Below are 17,550 nucleotides of genomic sequence, written 5' to 3'. Positions count from 1 at the left end.
AGTAACCCAGGACAACTTCTAAAGTACAGCAAGTATTCCTTGCCTTAGTTAAACTCAGTGTTCATGACACAATGGGAAGAGTCTGGGGAAAAATGGCATCCATGGCAGAGTTCCAAGGCAAAAACGAATGCTGATCAAAAATATATTCTTTCAGGTTTGGCTTATGTTGCCCAAAAAATTTTATAAATATACAAACAAATATCTGAATAATTCCCAAGACGTTTGGGAGAATATGAAATGGACTGACAAGAGTTTAACTTTTTTGAAGGTAAGTGTGTTGTTAAATCTGGGTAAATTTAGCACAGCATACTAACAGTTAACTTGGTTGTAGTGTGATGGCCTTGGGGTGCTTTGCCTCTACGGGACCTAGACAACTAACTGAGAATGATGGAACCATGAATTATGATCTTCAAGAGAAAATCCCAAAAGAAAATGTCAAATTGTGACCTGAAGCGGAAGCACACTTATGACCAGCAGGATAACAATGCGATAATGTACACACCAACAAGTCAACTGCTATCTAGGCCATTGCTAATTGAAAAACCTACATTTAAGCTGAATTCGAACAATTCTACAAGGAAGAGTGGGCCACAATATCTCCAAAGAGATGTGAGACACTCATTCCCAGTTATAGAAACCAATTGATTTCAGTTGTTGCTGCTGAAGGTGACCCATCCAGTTATTAGATTTAGGGGGTCACTACTTTTTCACACAGGGCTAGGTAACTTTAAATAGTTTTTCTTCCTTAAAAAATTAAATCACCTTATTTTAAACACAGCACTTTACGTTCACTTGGGTTATACTTTATTTGACTATTATTTACATTTGTTTGCCACTCGTCGAGCCGTCACCTTATCGTGGTGGAGGGGTTTGTGTGTCTCGATGATCCGAGGAGCTAAGTTGTCTGGGCCTTCATACCCCTGGTTGGGTCACCCATGGCAAACAGGTCCTAGGTGAGGGACCAGACAAAGTACGACTCCAAAACCCCTATGATGACAACAAAAATTGGATGTTGGTTTCCCTTGCCTGGATGCAGGTCACCGGGGGCCCCCTCTGGAGCCAGGCCTGGAGGTGGGGCTCGAAGGCGAGCACCTGGTGGCTGGGCCTGCACCCATGGGGCTCAGCTGGGCACAGCCCGAAAGGGTAATATGGGTCCTCCTTCCCATGGGCTCAACACCTCTGAGAGGGGCCATAGGGGTCGGGTGCAATGTGAGCTGGGCGGTGGCCAAAGGCGGGGACCTTGGCGATCTGATCCCCGGCTACAGGGGATCTAGGGACATGGAATTTCACCTCTTTGGCAGGGAAGGAGCCCGAGTTGGTGCGTGAGGTCGAGAAGTTCCGACTAAATATAGTCGGACTCGCCTCTACGCACCACTTGGGCTCTGGCACCACTCCTCTTAAGAGCGGTTGGACTCTGTTCCGCTCTTTAGATGCCCACGGTGAGAGCCGCTGAGCTGGTGTGGATATACTTATTGCCCCCCGACTTGGGGCCTGTACGTTGGGGTTTACCCCAATGGATGAGAGGGTAGCCTCCCTCCGCCTGCAGGTAAGGGGACAGGTCCTGACTGTTGTTTGTGCTTATGCACCAAACAGCAGTCCAAAGTACCCACCCTTTTTGGAGTCCTTAGAGGGAGTGCTGGAGAGCGCCCCCTCTGGCGACTCCATCATTCTGCTGGAGGCCTTCAATCCCCACGTGGGCAATGACAGTGAGACCTGGAAGGGCGTGATTGGGAAGAACGGCCCTCCCGATCAGAACTCGAGTGGTGTTCTGTTAATGGACTTCTGTGCTCATCACTGATTGTCCATAACAAACACAATGTTCAGGCATAAGGGTGTTCACATGTCTACTTGGCACCAGGACACCCTAGGTCACAGTTCGATGATCGACTTTGTGGTCGTGTCATCGGACTTGCGATCGCATGTCTTGGACACTTGGGTGAAGAGAGGGGCGGAGCTGTCAACTGATCACTACCTGGTGGTGAGTTGGCTCCAATGGTGGGGGAAGATGCCGGTCCGATGTGGCAGACCCAAACGTATTGTAAGGGTCTGCTGGGAACGGCAGTTTCCCCTAACAGAAGGAATTTCAACTCCCACCTCCAAAAGAACTTTGCTCGCATCCCAGAGGAGGAGGGGGACATTGAATCTGAGTGGACGATGTTCCGCGCCTCCATTGCTGAGGCGGCCGATCAGAGCTGTGGCCGTCAGGTGGTCGGTGGCTGTCATGGCGGCAACACACGAACACGTTGGTGGACACCAACAATGAAGGATGCTGGCAAGCTGAAGAAGGAGTCCTATCGGGCATTTATGGTCTGTGGGACTCCTGAGGCAGTTGATAGGTATCGGCTGGCCACGCGGAATGCAGCTTCGGTGGTTGCTGAGGCAAAAACCCGTGCGTGGGAGGAGTTGGGTGAGGCCATGGAGAACGACTTCACGACGGCTCCGAGAAAATTCTGGTCCACCGTCCGGCGTCTCAGGAGGGGGAAGCACTGCACAGTGCAGTGGGGAGTTCTTCGGAATTATGGGGTACCGAATACCCTGATACAAGCTGTGCGGTCCTTGTATGACCTCTGTCAGAGTTTGGTCCGCATTGCTGGCAATAAGTCGGACTCGTTTCAGGTGAGAGTTCGACTCCGCCAAGGCTGCCCTTTGTCACCGATTTTGTTCATAACTTTTATGGACAGAATTTCTAGGCACAGCCGAGGTGTAGAGGATGTCCGGTTTGGTGGCATCAGCATCGCATCTCTTCTCTTTGCGGATGATGGGTTCTGTTGGCTTCATCAAGCCGTGATCTTCAGCTGTCACTGGAGCAATTAGCAGCCAAGTGTGAAGCGGCTGGGATGAGAATCAGCACCTCCAAATCCGAGACTATTGTCCTCAGTCAGAAAAGGGTGGTGTGCCCTTTCCAGGTCAGGGATGAGCTCTTCCCCCAAGTGGAGGAGTTCAAGTATCTTGGTATCTTGTTCACGAGTGAGGAAAGAATGAAGCGGGAGATCGACAGACGGATTGGACTTTGATTCGGTCTGTGTCCCACTGGAAAGAGACGCCGAGGACGACCCAGGACATGCTGGACAGACTATGTCTCTCAGCTGGCTTGGTAACACCTCGGGATCCCTCTGGAATAGCTGGAAGAAGTGGCTAGGCAAAGGGAAGTCTAGGTATCCCTGGTGAAGCTACTTCCCACGCGACCCGACCCGGAAAAGCAGTAGAGAATGGATGGATGGATTACATTTGTTTGGTGATATTAATAAAAGTCATGAAACTATGAAAAGACATAAGAATTTGAGAAGGAGGCCAATACCTTTTCACGGCTTTGTATGAACCCTTTTGTTCTGGCTTACATAAACTCTTCCTCTTCTTTTCCTTTTGGCTTGTCCCGTTAGAGGTCGCCACAGTGTGTCATCTTTTTCCATCTTAGCCTATCTTCTGCATCTTCCTCTCTAAACCCAACTGCTCTCATGTCTTCCCTCACCACATCCATAAACCTTCTCTTTGGTCTTCCTCTTGCTCTTTTGCATGGCACCCCCATCCTCAGCACCCTTTCACCAATATACTCACTCTCTCGCCTCTGAACATGTCCAAACCATCGAAGTCTGCTCTCGCGAATCTTGTCTCCAAAACATCCAACTTTGGCTGTCCCTCTAATGAGCTAATTTCTACTCATATCCAACCAGCTCACTCCAAGCGAGAACCTCAACATCTTCATTTCTGCTACCTCCAGTTCTGCTTCCTGTTGTTTCTTCAGTGCCACCGTACATCATGGACGGCCTCACCACTGTTTTGTAGACTTTGCCCATCATCCTAGCAGAGACTCTTCTGTCACATAACACACCAGATACCTTCTACCAGCAGTTCCAACCTGCTTGGACCCGTTTCTTCACCTCCTTACTACACTTACTGTTGCTCTCGGTTGTTGAACCTAAATATTTGAAGTCCTCCACCTTCGCTATCTCTTCTCCCTTTAGCCTCACCCTTCGCCCTCCACCTTTCTCATTCGCGCACATATATTCTGTTTTACTTCGGCTAATCTTCATTCCTCTCATTTCCAGTGCATGTCTCCATCTTTCTAATTGTTTCTCTGCATGCTCCCTGGTTTCACTGCATATCGCAATATCATCTGCGAACATCATGGTCCAGGGGATTCCAGTCTAACCTCATCTGTCAGCCTTTCCATTACCACTGCAAACAGGAAGGGGCTCAGAGCTGTTCCCTGATGCAGTCCCACCTCCACCTTAAATTCTTCTGTCACACCTAAGGCACACCTCACCATTGTTCTGCTGCCATCATACATGTCCTATACTATTTTAACATACTTCTCTGCCACACCAGACTTACGCATGCAGTACCACAGTTCCTCTCTTGGTACTCTGTCATAGGCTTTCTCTAGATCCACAAAGACACAATGTAGCTCCTTCTGACCTTCTCTGTACTTTTCCACTAGCATCCTCAAGGCAAATAATGCATCTGTGGTACTCTTTCTCGGCATGAAACCATACTGTTGCTCGCAGATACTTACTTCTGCCCCTGAGTCTAACCTCCACTACTCTTTCCCATAACTTCATTGTGTGGCTCATCAACTTTATTCCTCTATAATTCCCACAGCTCTGAACATCGTCTTTGTTCTTAAAAATGGTAACTAGAACAGTTTTCCTCCATTCTTCAGGCATCCTTTCGCCCGCTAGTATTCTGTTGAGTAAGTTGGTCAAAAACTCCACTGCCATCTCTCCAAATTGCTTCCATACCTCCACCGGTATGTCATCAGGACCAACTGCCTTTCCATTTTTCATCCTTTGTGAGTGCCTTTCTGACTTCCCCCTTACTAATCATTGCCACTTCCTGGTCCTTCACACTTGCCTCTTCAACTCTTCCTTCTCTCTCATTTTCTTCATTCATCAACTTCTCAAAGTATTCTTTCCATCTATTTAGGACACTACTGGCACCAGTCAACACATTTCCATCTCTATCCTTAATCACCCTTACCTGCTGCACATACTTCCCATCTCTATCCCTCTGTCTGGCTAACCTGTACAGATCCTTTTCTCCTTCCTCCATGTCCAACCTGGTGTACATGTCTTCATATGCCTCTTGTTTAGCCTTTGCCGCCTCTACTTTTGCCCTACGTCACATCTCGATGTACTCCTTTCACCACTCCTCAGTCCTCTCAGTGTCCCACTTCTGTTTCGCTAATCTCTTTCCTTGTATGACTCCCTGTATTTTGGGGTTCCACCATCAAGTCTCCTTCTCCCCTTTCCTACCAAAACACACACAGAGTACGCTCCTGCCTGTCTCTCTTATTATCTTGGCTGTTGTAGTACAGTCGTCCAGGAGCTTCTGCTGTCTCACCTCTTTCCGAAAGGCCACACCACATTCTTCCTTTCTCAGCTTCCACCACATGGTTCTCTGCTCTACCTTTGTCTTCTTAATCTTCCTACCCACCACCAGAGTCATCCTACACACCACCATCCTATGCTGTTGAGCTACACTCTCCCCTACCACTACTTTACAGTCAGCAATCTCCTTCAGATTACATCGTCTGCACAAAATACAATCCACCTGTGTGCTTCTGCCTCCGCTCTTGTAGGTCACTATATGTCCGTCCCCCTTTTGGAAATAAGTGTTCACTACAGCCATCGCCATCCTTTTTGCAAAGTCCACCCCCATCTGTCCCTCAAAGTTCCTTTCCTGGATCCCGTACTTACCAATCACTTCTTCATCACCCCTGTTTCCTTTACCAATAAGTCCATTACAATCTGCACCAATCACAACTCTCTCGCTCTCTGGGATGCTCAAAACTACTTCATGTAGTTCCTTCTAGAATTTCTCTTTCAACTCTAGGTCACATCCTACCTGTGGGGCATAGCCGCTAACCACATTATACATAACACCCTCAATTTCAAATTTTAGTCTCATCACTTGATCTGATACTCTTTTCACCTCCAAGACATTCTTAGCCACCTCTTCCTTTAAAATAACCCCGACTCCATTTCTCTTCCCATCTACTCCATGGTAGAATAATTTAAACCCTGCTCCTAAACTTCTAGCCTTACTACCTTTCCACCTGCTCTCTTGGATGCACAGAATATCAACCTTTCTCCTCATCATCATGTCATAGTCCCAACATTGAAAGTCCCTACACTCAGTTGTAGGCTCTGTGCATTCTGTTTTTCTTTTGACGATGGATCCGGTTTCCTCCTCTTCTTTGTCTTCGACCCACAGTAGCTGAATTTCCACCGACACGCTGCAGGTTAGCAGTGCCGGGGGCGGGCGTTGTTAACCTGGGCCACGACCGATCCGGTATGGTATTCTTTAGATGAACGCTCACATTACAACATTGGCTGGATGTATAACTGGATAGATGGACATCAAGGCTATATACACTACATGGACATACTGTGTAGGCCAGAGGTACCCAATGAATCGATCGCGATCTATCATTCAATCTCGAAGGAAATTATGGTTGATCGCGAATGTGTGCAAAAAAAAAAGAAAAAGATGCCATCCATCTCGTCACTTTATTAATGTGTGGCCAATACATCGATCACATAGGTATATTGATTGCCATTCGGTTTGACCAATCCTGGCCTCTTCTGACATGTTACTGTGCATGTGCATATAAAGGCAAGTTTTAGCAACCTGTCTTCTTATTTAGCATCTATCTCTTGCTTTCTCTACAGCAGTCACTGCAATGCCCCCGCCACCCACACTTCATCGCAGTGACGATACACTCAGTACATCAAAAGGTGCCCTGCGAATGACTGGCGACCAGTTCAGGATGTGCCCTTCCTCTTACATAAAGTAAACTGCAATTGACTCAATCTTAAGTGTGACTGTGACTGTAGACACAGGTGAATGGATGAAACATTCCCACATAACATGCATGTTAATTTTTTTATTTTTGGACAAAAATAAACCCAAAACATATTTTTTTTTCTTTGTGCTCCAGTTTAAACATTTTTTAGATACATTGTTTTTACTGGACAGTAACAATACTGTCATAATGGTAATCTTGCTAAAGTCCAAATACAGGTAAGGAGGCCAAAGATTCATTTACCATTTCATCCTAAAATGAGCATCACCAGCTGTACATTTCTCATCATAATACATTTACATTACTACATCTCAATGGCTCCAGCCCTCCATAACAATTCCACACATCCTTCCATTGTTGTTGTTTTTGGGACACACGAAGAACACTAATGTAGTTCTTGGATTCTGCAGTGTTTTATCACATCTGTGTCCCTCCTTTTCCATGGTGACTCAAAGCAATGATGCATTCATAAATCTAACAGGCACATGGCAGGAAAATAAAGATGGCAGGAAGATTGATGAGAAATTTGTAAAGATGTTCAAAATAAACAGTCCGTCTTGTAATGGTCTAATCTGTAACACATGGTGGAGGAGGCAGCAGACATTTTATAGAATAAATCTGTCTGTCTCATACTTAACAAAGCAGAGCAAATGTTTTCAAATGACACATTCGTCTACTCAAGGCAAGCCAAAATGCTTTGAATTTCATAAAAGCAGAAAAACAGGAAAATAAAACAAATTGAAATATTTAGTGTAATCACCCCATCCCTTACACATCTAACATGACTCCCATTCTCCATCTGTTACTGAAACTTCATCCCAGTGCATATTTGAAATGTTCACTTCAAAAGACGAAGAATGGCATTTTCTAACGTATATTTGCGTGCGAGTCTCGCTGTGGGTGTTGGCCAAAGAGCAGCCTGAAAATTGGAAAAAATAGTTAAAATAGAAGGAAGTTCTGGCACCGTATATGCACCTGAGGAAGTAACTAAACATCCCCCTGAGCAGTCCATGTCTAACTGCCAGTGCAGGCTCGACCCAATTGTGAAAATTGAAAGTGGTGACCAAGACACTTATGAGGAGGCGAGAAGGAAAGTTATTCTGCTGAAGAATTGGATCACATTTATACAACTTCTATTTGTAATAATAATACCTACCTAGACAGCATGGTGGGACAACTGGTTTGAGCGTCTGCTTCACAGGTTTGAGGACTGGAGTTCAAATCCTGACACTGCCTGTGTTGGGTTTGCATGTCCCTGTGCTTGTGTGAGTTTCCTCTGGAGACTCCGGTTTCCTCCCACATCTCTTAGAGATGCATTCATTGGAGACTCTAAATTGAGTTTGGGTGTGATCGTGAGTGTGAATGGTTGTTTGTCTCTATGTGCCCTGCGATTGGCTGGCAACCAGTTCACGGTGTACCCTGCTTCCTGCCCGTAGATAGCTGGGGTATGCTCCAGCACTCCCGTGAGCGTTGTGAGGATGCATGGCTCAGAAAATGGATGGATGGATGGATGGCATGATGTAATTTGAATGCTTATTTATTGAGGGTCAAGGGGGAACGGATTAGGCTATTTACAAATAAAAAAGTGCTTCTACTTGTGAAAAGTTCACGTTACAAAACGACTTCTGGAACTAATTAATTGCGTAAGTAGATGTACCACTCTTTGTGAAAATTCAACTGAAATGGTCTGCCAATTCAGAGGCACCATCGCTGGTGGTCATGAGGTATCGCAACGGCGCGTCAACCAAGAGAGCCCCACAACATCCAGGAACTCTGGAAAAATCTCATCCACCACCAGTGCCCTTCAACCAAGGAGCTTTTAAGCCATCTTGGGAACCTCATTATATAATTGGAATTGTGGAGGGTATTTACATTTTTTAAAATGTATTTATTTATTGTCCTGTTCGGTTGCTAGGTCAAGCAGAATGGAGGATCTGTATCCCTTTTATGTTGAAACAGTTTTACTGTGTCTGTGGAATTTTAAGATTCTGCTGTGGATTCTAGTTTGGTATTATAATTTAAGTTCAAGTAATTTAAGAATCAAAGTTGATCACTTGAGCAGAATAAAGTTTCTCGAGGGAAGAGAGACAAAGCACTAAGTGTAGACGGGACGAGAAAAGTAAATCGCTATATATTCACAACAATGAAACATTAAACATGAGTGTTGCATGCGGCTATACTGCTACACCCTGTGAGGGAAGGAAAGGACACAATAGGACTGGACAAGCACAGGAGAAGATGCATGTAGGACAAGGGTCGTGAACCTGGCTGTACAACTGAAGTGTGGTGGGATTGTAAGTGAATTATAAAAGTCTATAGGATGCAAGTAGAGGTGAGGGGGGACACAAGCAATTTGCATATACATGAGGTATTTGTATGTCTACGCAATAAGTGAGTGACCCAGATCAAGTGAAAGAGTCCCGGGTGTCCATGCCTGCGGATACATGCAAAGGAATTGACAGCATTTTACATGCACAAAGACTGACAGAAGCATCCTGTAATTGGTGTGCCTGCACCGTGGAGGATGAGGACCCCACCCAATTTAATTGAAGAGCAGAATCGGGCTCACGGCTCCAGCTGAGAGCAACTCAGTGGACATGACATGTCCCACACCGAGTGACCTAGGGTGGTCTGCTATCCCCTGCAACTGACCACCCGGTAAGGGTCGCAGACAACCAATGCAACCCACCACCCCACATGTGCCACCACTGTTTTTCTAATTATATGTTGCTAAAGAGACTGACAATGGGTTTCACATTTTTTGAGTTAAAGAAAGAAAGACCAATGAACAATATAGGAAAACATCATGTAAATACTGGATGCACCACACCCTTAGTTCTAGGGGTGTCACAAAGAGCAGCATCAAAGCCAGCTACACTATTGATGAGAGAGAAAGCAGAATGTTACAAGAGGTGTGTTAAGTGGTGACGGTTGGAGATGAAATTAGCAGCAGAGGGAGGTAAGTATGTGTGATCTCAGAGACTTGTTATGTCAGACACTTAGCTGGGTCGACAGCTGTAGTGTGTGTGCTTTATGTACACGTGTACATGGAGTGTTCCTAGATTTTGGAGATCACTAGGAGTTGGGAAGAAGGACGGCTGTAAAACAGGGAGGAGGGTATCTCACACGCTGCTCTTGTTTTCCTCAGCCATTTACTGGCTCCATGCCGCACCGTTCAAGGTCACTGCAACATGGCAAAAGTTTGAAAGGAATATGAGGGCTTAATGATGAGTCAGCACTTCCCTGCACCTCTGTAAGTCCTGTCTGTAATAGCTCACTTCTATTTACTAGGAGCACAAACTAGTTCAAAATTCTAAGTTCAGTTCTTTTCTTTTTTTCTTTATAGGTCACTGATAGCAGCACAGTGGTCAACTGGTTAGCCTGTTTGCCTTACTGTTCTGAGGACCTGGGTTTAAATCCAGCCTCATGGAGGGGAGTTTGCATGGTCTCCCTGTGCCTGAGTTGCCTTCCTTCGGGTACTCCGATTATCTCCCACAACCAAAAACAGGCATGGTAGGTTCATTGAAAACTTGAAATTGCTAATACTGTGAATGTGACTGCAAATGGTTGCTTGTTTATATGTGCCCTGTGAAAGCTGGCAACCAGTTCCAGGTGATCGCCTGGATATAGCTGGATAGGCTCCAGAAGGAATGTGGCCCTAGTGAGGATAAGCAGTACAGAATATGAATGAATCCATGATGCTGGAAATTAAAATTAAAATTCTGGAATTTCATTTTCCCATTGTTGTCATCTTTTCAGTTCACACAAGTAGCCCAAGTAACTAGCAAGTAGCTAGTTGAGTGGTTATAATTTCAAAAACATAAGGAAAAACAAGTTGCTTGAATGGTCTTTTTTTAAATGAAGAAATTAAAACAAAAACAGGATGAGTGATGAACCACTTCATGAACTGTCATTCATTGAAATTGTTCAGGTACAACATTGACTTGTAGCAATATGCAGAAAATGTCTAGAAATATTCAGATGCATGATAAATTTTGTGCTGTTTTATAGGACTTCATTATTCCAAAACTGTTATTACAAGTGTTCTAGAAAATGAACTTAAGTGTTTGTAACTGGGATAGGATTTGGAAATTCTGCATGCATGTTGATAGTGATAACTGAAATAGTCTATATAAACCTAACCAAATTTCAGAGAGGGCTATTGCACCTCCGAATAAATGATAATGAAAGATATATAAAGCATATAAACAGGTGCACTCCTAGTAAACCCCTGAAGCCTAAGGTGCAGATGATTCTCATTTGTTGCTGGCAGCCACTCGCAATCTTGATAGGTGATTAAATATTCATTGATGCTAATGTTTCTTTTGGCTTTCAGCCTCCACTACAAAACCTCTGCAAGGACATTTATTCTTCTACATTATCCAGAATAGATTTGTGATGAAAATGGTTCAGTCAACACATCGAATTGATGTGGATTTGCTATGCTTTCATCAACCATAAGTTAACATTGGACATGATTTGTTCATTAGGTGGGGCCAAAATGTGTTCAATTGAGAATACTTTTATTGAACAAAAAAGTAATTTATTCTCATAAAGGTTTCCAGTTCCACCATCTGAGTTTTCATATTCCCTTCTTTGTCTCTTACAACCACACAATTTATTTATTTATTTATTTATCCATTCAGCCAACCAAAGTTGTTTTCTGGGATTCCTGTGACTGAACTGTCTTCCTCGCTGTATAATCGGTTATATAATCCAGCCAAAGTCCCCGTAGAGCTGGATGCGTAACTGACTTAGCATGAAAAGAGTCATAGCATGTCTGAGTGTGTGTGACAGAAAGCAAGTGTTGGAGATATAGCAAGCCTTGACTGAGTATGGAAAGAGCTAAAAAATTATCAAATGACCCTTATCCCTGCCCAGCCTTAGTTCTTTCGCCAAAATATGAGAGTGGAGTTGGCTTTTCTGGGAGCCAACACCAGACTCATATGTTCCAGCTCAGTCCAAATTCTTTGTGTTCTAAGTTATCTGTAATCAATCCATCTACTCAGTCCAGCTTTGGCTCAAATACGCTTTCTTTGCACCATCCATCCACCACAAAAGCTCCATCCAATAGACAAACAAGTACCTCCAGAAAAGGCTTTATCTCAGTCATATCCCAACTAATATACAACAAATTCAGATAAACAGATAAAATACAGTAACATTTTACCTAATTCATACCCCAACCACGAGAATGGCACAGTGATGACTTAAAATCCCCCAAAATCATAGAATTCAGAAACCAACCAAGAATCTAGAGAAAACTTTAATGCGCACAGGAACTTCGAGTTCAAATCAACATCATGTTTGAGGATATCAGGCAAGATTTAAGCAAATCTTAACAATTCTGTTTATTTCCTGAGTGCTCTTTTCAAGTAATATGAAAGAATGAATCCTTTTACTTTTTAAATCTGTTAAGATTAGAATAGTATGCCTAAAAATAAAATTTTACAATATTTATTGAAAAAGGAGGCCCAGTCTAAACAAAGAACACTGATAATTATCTGAATCTAAAGGGATATAATACATTCAAAGCAATATACTCCAGCTATGCCCCAATACCTTTGTTCAGAGAAACAGACCTTGGCATCATCATTCATCCATCCAGCCATTTTCTTAGTCGCTTATCCTCACAAGGGTTGCGGGGGTGCTGGGGCCTATACCAGCTGTCAACGGGCAGGTGATACCCTGAACTGGTTGCCAGCCAATTGCAGCACACATGGAGACAGATAACAGTGGCACTCACAATCACACCTAGGGGCAATTTAGAGTGTCCAATTAATTTTGTATGTGGGAGGAAACCGGAGTGCCCGGAGAAAACCCACACAGGCATTTGGAGAACATGCAAACTCCACACAGGCGGGGCTGGGATTGAACCCGGGTCCTCAGAACTGTGAGGCCAAAGCTTTACAGCTGCGCCACCGTTGGCATAATCACTTGTTGACAAAGTTGAGACAATGTTTCAGCACGTTATTGAGAATGTTCACATATTAATGCCATTGTCACTCATCATTAATGTTTTATTATTTTAAGGTTTTAATATTAGAGGTACTGACTATTTTTGCCCATCCTTGAACTGTCATATTATCGTGGTGGAGGAATTTGTGTGTCTCAATGATCCTCGGATCAAAGTTGTCTGGGGCTTGATGCCCCTGGCAGGGTCACCTATGGCAAACGAGCCAAAGGTGAGGGAGCAGACAAAGCACAGCTCCAAAAAAAAAACCCCATGATGATAAAATCCTCAACCCGCCTCGTTACAGTGTGCCGGGAGAGTGCCACGTTTTAAAATCCTCCCATTTTCTCCATGTATATCAGGACAACACAGTCCAATATACACTGCTTAAATCAACTCTCAGTGAGAAAACGCTCTACTTTTTTGGGTAACTTTGTGAGAAATGACAAGTGACGACTGCAGTTATTAAACCACAACAAAACTGAAATGATTGTTTTTGGCAATAAAGAAAAGAAGATTCCTGTGAGAAAACAGCTGCATCTCTGAGTGCAACATTTTGTTAAAAAAAAAAAAAAAAAGCTTGTTGGCTTCACAGTTTAGTTAGCAACGAATCAGACTCCCTTGTACATGCTTTATCAGATAGATTTCTGAATTTATCTTCACGTTTGGTCATGTAGCCTTTGACTTCTGCAAAGACGTACTAGGCAGTCCTTGTCTTGCTGAAACAGGACATTTATCTTTCCTCATTCATCTTGAGGGTAACCAAGCTGGCATCACTTTTGGCTGTTTACCTATACTCATGGCTCACGGGGTCACATGTGCGTCCCCACGGAAGTAAAAAATGTAACATTTTTTAAAATAAAAGCAACACTGTTATATTGCCTGCACAATTTACATATATTTGTATCCATCAATCCATCCATTATTTACCGCTTTTCTGGGTCGGGTCACGGGGGAAGTTGCTTCAGTAGGGATACCCAGACTTCCCTTTCCCCAGCCCCTTCTTCCAGCTCTTCCGGAGGGATCCCGAGGCATTCCCAAGCCAGCCGAGAGACATAGTCTCTCCAGCGTGTCCTGGGTCGTCCACGGGGTCTCTTTCTGGTGGGACATGCCCGGAACACCTCACCAGGTAGGCGTCCAGGGAGGCGTCCAGGAGGCATCCGAATCAGATGCCCCAGCCACCTCATCTGACTACTCTCAAGGAGTAGCGGCTCGACACTGAGCCACTCCCAGATGACCGAGCTTCTCACCCTATCTCTAAGGGAGAGCCCGGACACCCTGCAGAGGGTCGCTTGTATCGGGGATCTTGTTCTTTCGGTCACGACCACAGCTCATGCCCATAGGTGAGGGTAGGAACGTAGATCGACTGGTAAATTGAGAGTTTCGCCTTTCGACTTACAGTAGCTCCCTCTTCACCACAACGGACCGTTACAGAGTCCACATCACTGCAGACGGTCCACCGATCCGTCTGTCGATCTCCCGCTCCATTCTTCCCTCACTCGTGAACAAGACCCCAAGATACTTGAACTCTACAGGTTGGCCAGACAGAGGGATAGAGATGGGAAGGATGTGCAGCAGGTAAGGGTGATTAAGGATAGAGATGGAAATGTGTTGACTGGTGCCAGAAGTGTGCTAAATAGATGGAAAGAATATTTTGAGAAGTTGATGAATGAATAAAATGGGAGAGAAGGTAGAGTAGAAGAGGCAAGTGTGAATGATCGGGATGTGGCTTTGATTAGTAAGAGAGAAGTTAGAAAGGCACTGAATAGAATGAAAAATGGAAAGGCAGTTGGACCTGATGAGATACCAGTGGAGGCATGAAAGCAATTTGGTGAGGTGGCTGTAGAGTTTTTGACAAACCTGTTCAATAGAATGCTAGTGGGGAAAAACATGCCTGAAAAATGGAGGAAAAGTGTAGTAGTTCCCATTTTTAAGAACAAAGGTGATGTTTAGAACTCTGGGAATTATCGAGGAAAAAGTTGATGAGCCACACAATGAAGTTATGGGAAAAGTAGTAGTAGTAGGCTAGACTCAGGACAGAAGCAAGAATCTGCAAGCAACAGTATTGTTTTATGCCTAGAAAGCGTACCACAGATGCATTATTTGCCTTGAGGATGCTAGTGGAAAAGTACAGAGAAGGTCAGAAGGAGTTACTTTGTGTCTTTGCATAACTAGAGAAAGCCTATGACAGAGTACCAATAGAGGAACTGTGGTGCTGTATGCACAAGTCTGGTGTGGCAGAGAAATATGTTAGAATAGTACAGGACATGTGTGAGGGCAGCAGAAAAGCAGTGAGATGTGCCGTTGGTGTGTCAGCAGAATTTAAGGTGGAGGTGGGACTGCATCAGGGTTCCGCGCTGAGCCCCTTCCTGTTTGCGGTAGTAATGGATAGGCTGACAGACGAGTTTAGACTGGAATCCCCTTGGACTATGATGTTCGCAGATGATATTGTGAAATGCAGTGAAAGCAGTGAGCAGGTGGAGGAACAATTAGAAAGATGGAAAAATGCACTGGAAAGGAGAGCAATGAAGATGTGACAGAAGAGTCTCTGCTAGGATGAAGGGCAAAGTTTAAAAAACAGTGGTGAGGCCGGCCACAATGTACGGATTAGAGACGGTGGCTCTGAAGAAACAACAGGAAGCACAACTTGAGGTAGCAGAAATGAGGATGCTGAGGTTCTCGCTTGGTGTGAACAGGTTGCATAGGATTAGAAATGAGCACATCAGAAGGACAGCCAAAGTTGGATAATTTGGAGACAAGGTGAGAGAGAGCAGACTTCGATGATTTGGACATGTTCAGAGGCGACAGACTGAGTATATAGGTGGAAGGGCAATGAGGATGGAGCTGCCAGGCAAAAGAGTGAGAGGAAGACCAAAGAAAAGGTTGATGGATGTTGTGAGGGAGGACATGAGGACAGTGGGTGTTAGAGAGATGCACGAGATATGGAAAAAGATAACACGCTGTGGCGACCCCTCACGGGACAAGCCGAAAGAAAAAGAAGAAGGGGGTAAACATATTGGTATTGGCAAAATATAACCACAATAAAGTTCAGCCAATATTTGTCAGCAATAGTTCATGTCAGTGGGCAATTTAGACACTTTAATTAACCTAAGATACTGTGTGTTTTTGGGGTTGTAAGAAGTGAGTACCTGTACTGCAAGAGAAAATTGAAATATCCCATTACATTGACATTTGACCGGTCTAATGTAACCAGCCTGTTTTCATGAGTTTGTGATAAAAATATAATCACAATAAAGTACAGCCAGTTTTGCCAGCATTAGTCCACATAAGTGAGCGATTTAGGATTGTAGAATATAGAATGCAGAAAACTTACTACTTCATTTAGTTAAGAATTGACAGTGAACGGTTGAGGGAGAGAGACTAAGCAGCACAAGCAAAGGGGGAGACCTGCTGAGAAGTGATATGCAGTTTAAGAAAAATGAAAAGTGAGAAGAATTAAAATCAATAATGAAAGGCTCCATAACAGGAACTTAATCAGAACAGCAGGTCTTTATATTGCTCCTGACTAGCGCACACATCATCGGTGTTGATTCTGTTGACATGAAAAAATAAATAAAACATGGAACATAAATGGAAAAGCTCATTCAAATTCATTTGAACGTCTCCCTCTGTGCTTCTAATATGGAAGTATATCAGTGTCATCGGAGTTTGAATTCAAATTTCTAACACTGAATGATGGCACAGATATACTTCCATGTTTCTAATTAACTCAAATTTGGTCAATAAGCAAAGCAAAGCCAATTTATTTATACAGAGCATTTCATACACAAGGTAACTCAATGTGCATTGCATGATTAAAAGCATTTAAAAACAAAGAAATTAACATTTAGGGCACGAAGGGTTTGACTGCAGTCCTGTGACTTCAGTTTGATGGGTGAACTGGAGTCAAATGACACTCGTGATTACGTTGGATTGGCCACAATGCGCCCTATTCGGAAGTCAATGATGAAGTCTAAAAATAGATCGGGCTTCCATTGATTGATATATGAAAGTCGTGAACACCACATGTATCATTGTAATCGAGTAAAAGTATCAATTCTTCACATAGATATTCAAGTAAAAATAAAAAGTGTGGTTAATTAAATCTATTTTCATAAGTACAATTCATCCAAAATGCTACACGAGTAAATCCACCTTAGTTTATATGTGCCCTACAATTGGGTGGCGACCAGTTCAAGGTTTACCTTGCTTCTCGTCCCAAAGTCTCCTAGGATAGGTGCATTACACCTGCAACACTAGTGGGGATAAGAGGCTCGGAAAATGGATGGCTGAATGGATATACTCTCAAGTACAGTATCTTATAACAAAATATTTTTGAAAAGCCAGCACGGTTAGAGGTTAGCAACTGTTTAGACCATCTGTCTCATAGTTCTAAGGTCCAGGGTTCAAATCCTGGCCCCGTTTGTGTGGAGTTTGCATGTTCTCCCGATGCCTGTGGAGATTTTCTCCAGGAACTCCAGTTTCCTCCCACATCCCAAAAACCTGCATTAGTTGGAGACTCTAAGTTGCCCGTAGGTGTGTTCGTGAGTGCAACTGTTGTCCATTTTTATGTGCCTTATGATTGGCTGGCAACCAGTTCAGGGTGTACCCCGGCTCCTGCTCGATGACAGCTGGGATAGGCTGCAGCGCTCCTGCGACCCTTGTGAGGATAAGCAGCTCAGATAATGAATTGAATGAACACTCCTACCAAGGCCAATCAGCTGCCCAGCAGTTCCTTTAAGATTGATGAGTATACCATACTTTTGGTGTGGGCACCGTGCCTTTACAGGAG

General features: G+C 44.0%; 1 long non-coding RNA gene across 1 annotated transcript; it reads left to right on the top strand.

Moving 5' to 3' along the window:
- Positions 1 to 9,694: 9,694 nt before the first annotated feature.
- Positions 9,695 to 10,292, top strand: LOC133500456 (uncharacterized). Its single transcript, XR_009794904.1, has 3 exons — positions 9,695 to 9,764; positions 9,954 to 10,058; positions 10,152 to 10,292. It is a non-coding gene; the product is annotated as an uncharacterized LOC133500456 (long non-coding RNA).
- The last annotated feature ends 7,258 nt before the right edge of the window (positions 10,293 to 17,550 follow it).

The sequence above is a fragment of the Syngnathoides biaculeatus genome, chromosome 5 (assembly GCF_019802595.1).
Source record: "Syngnathoides biaculeatus isolate LvHL_M chromosome 5, ASM1980259v1, whole genome shotgun sequence".
Taxonomy (NCBI): Eukaryota; Metazoa; Chordata; class Actinopteri; order Syngnathiformes; family Syngnathidae; genus Syngnathoides; species Syngnathoides biaculeatus.
The sequence above is the reverse complement of the archived record's forward strand: the minus strand, read 5'-3'. Positions and strand labels throughout refer to the sequence as shown.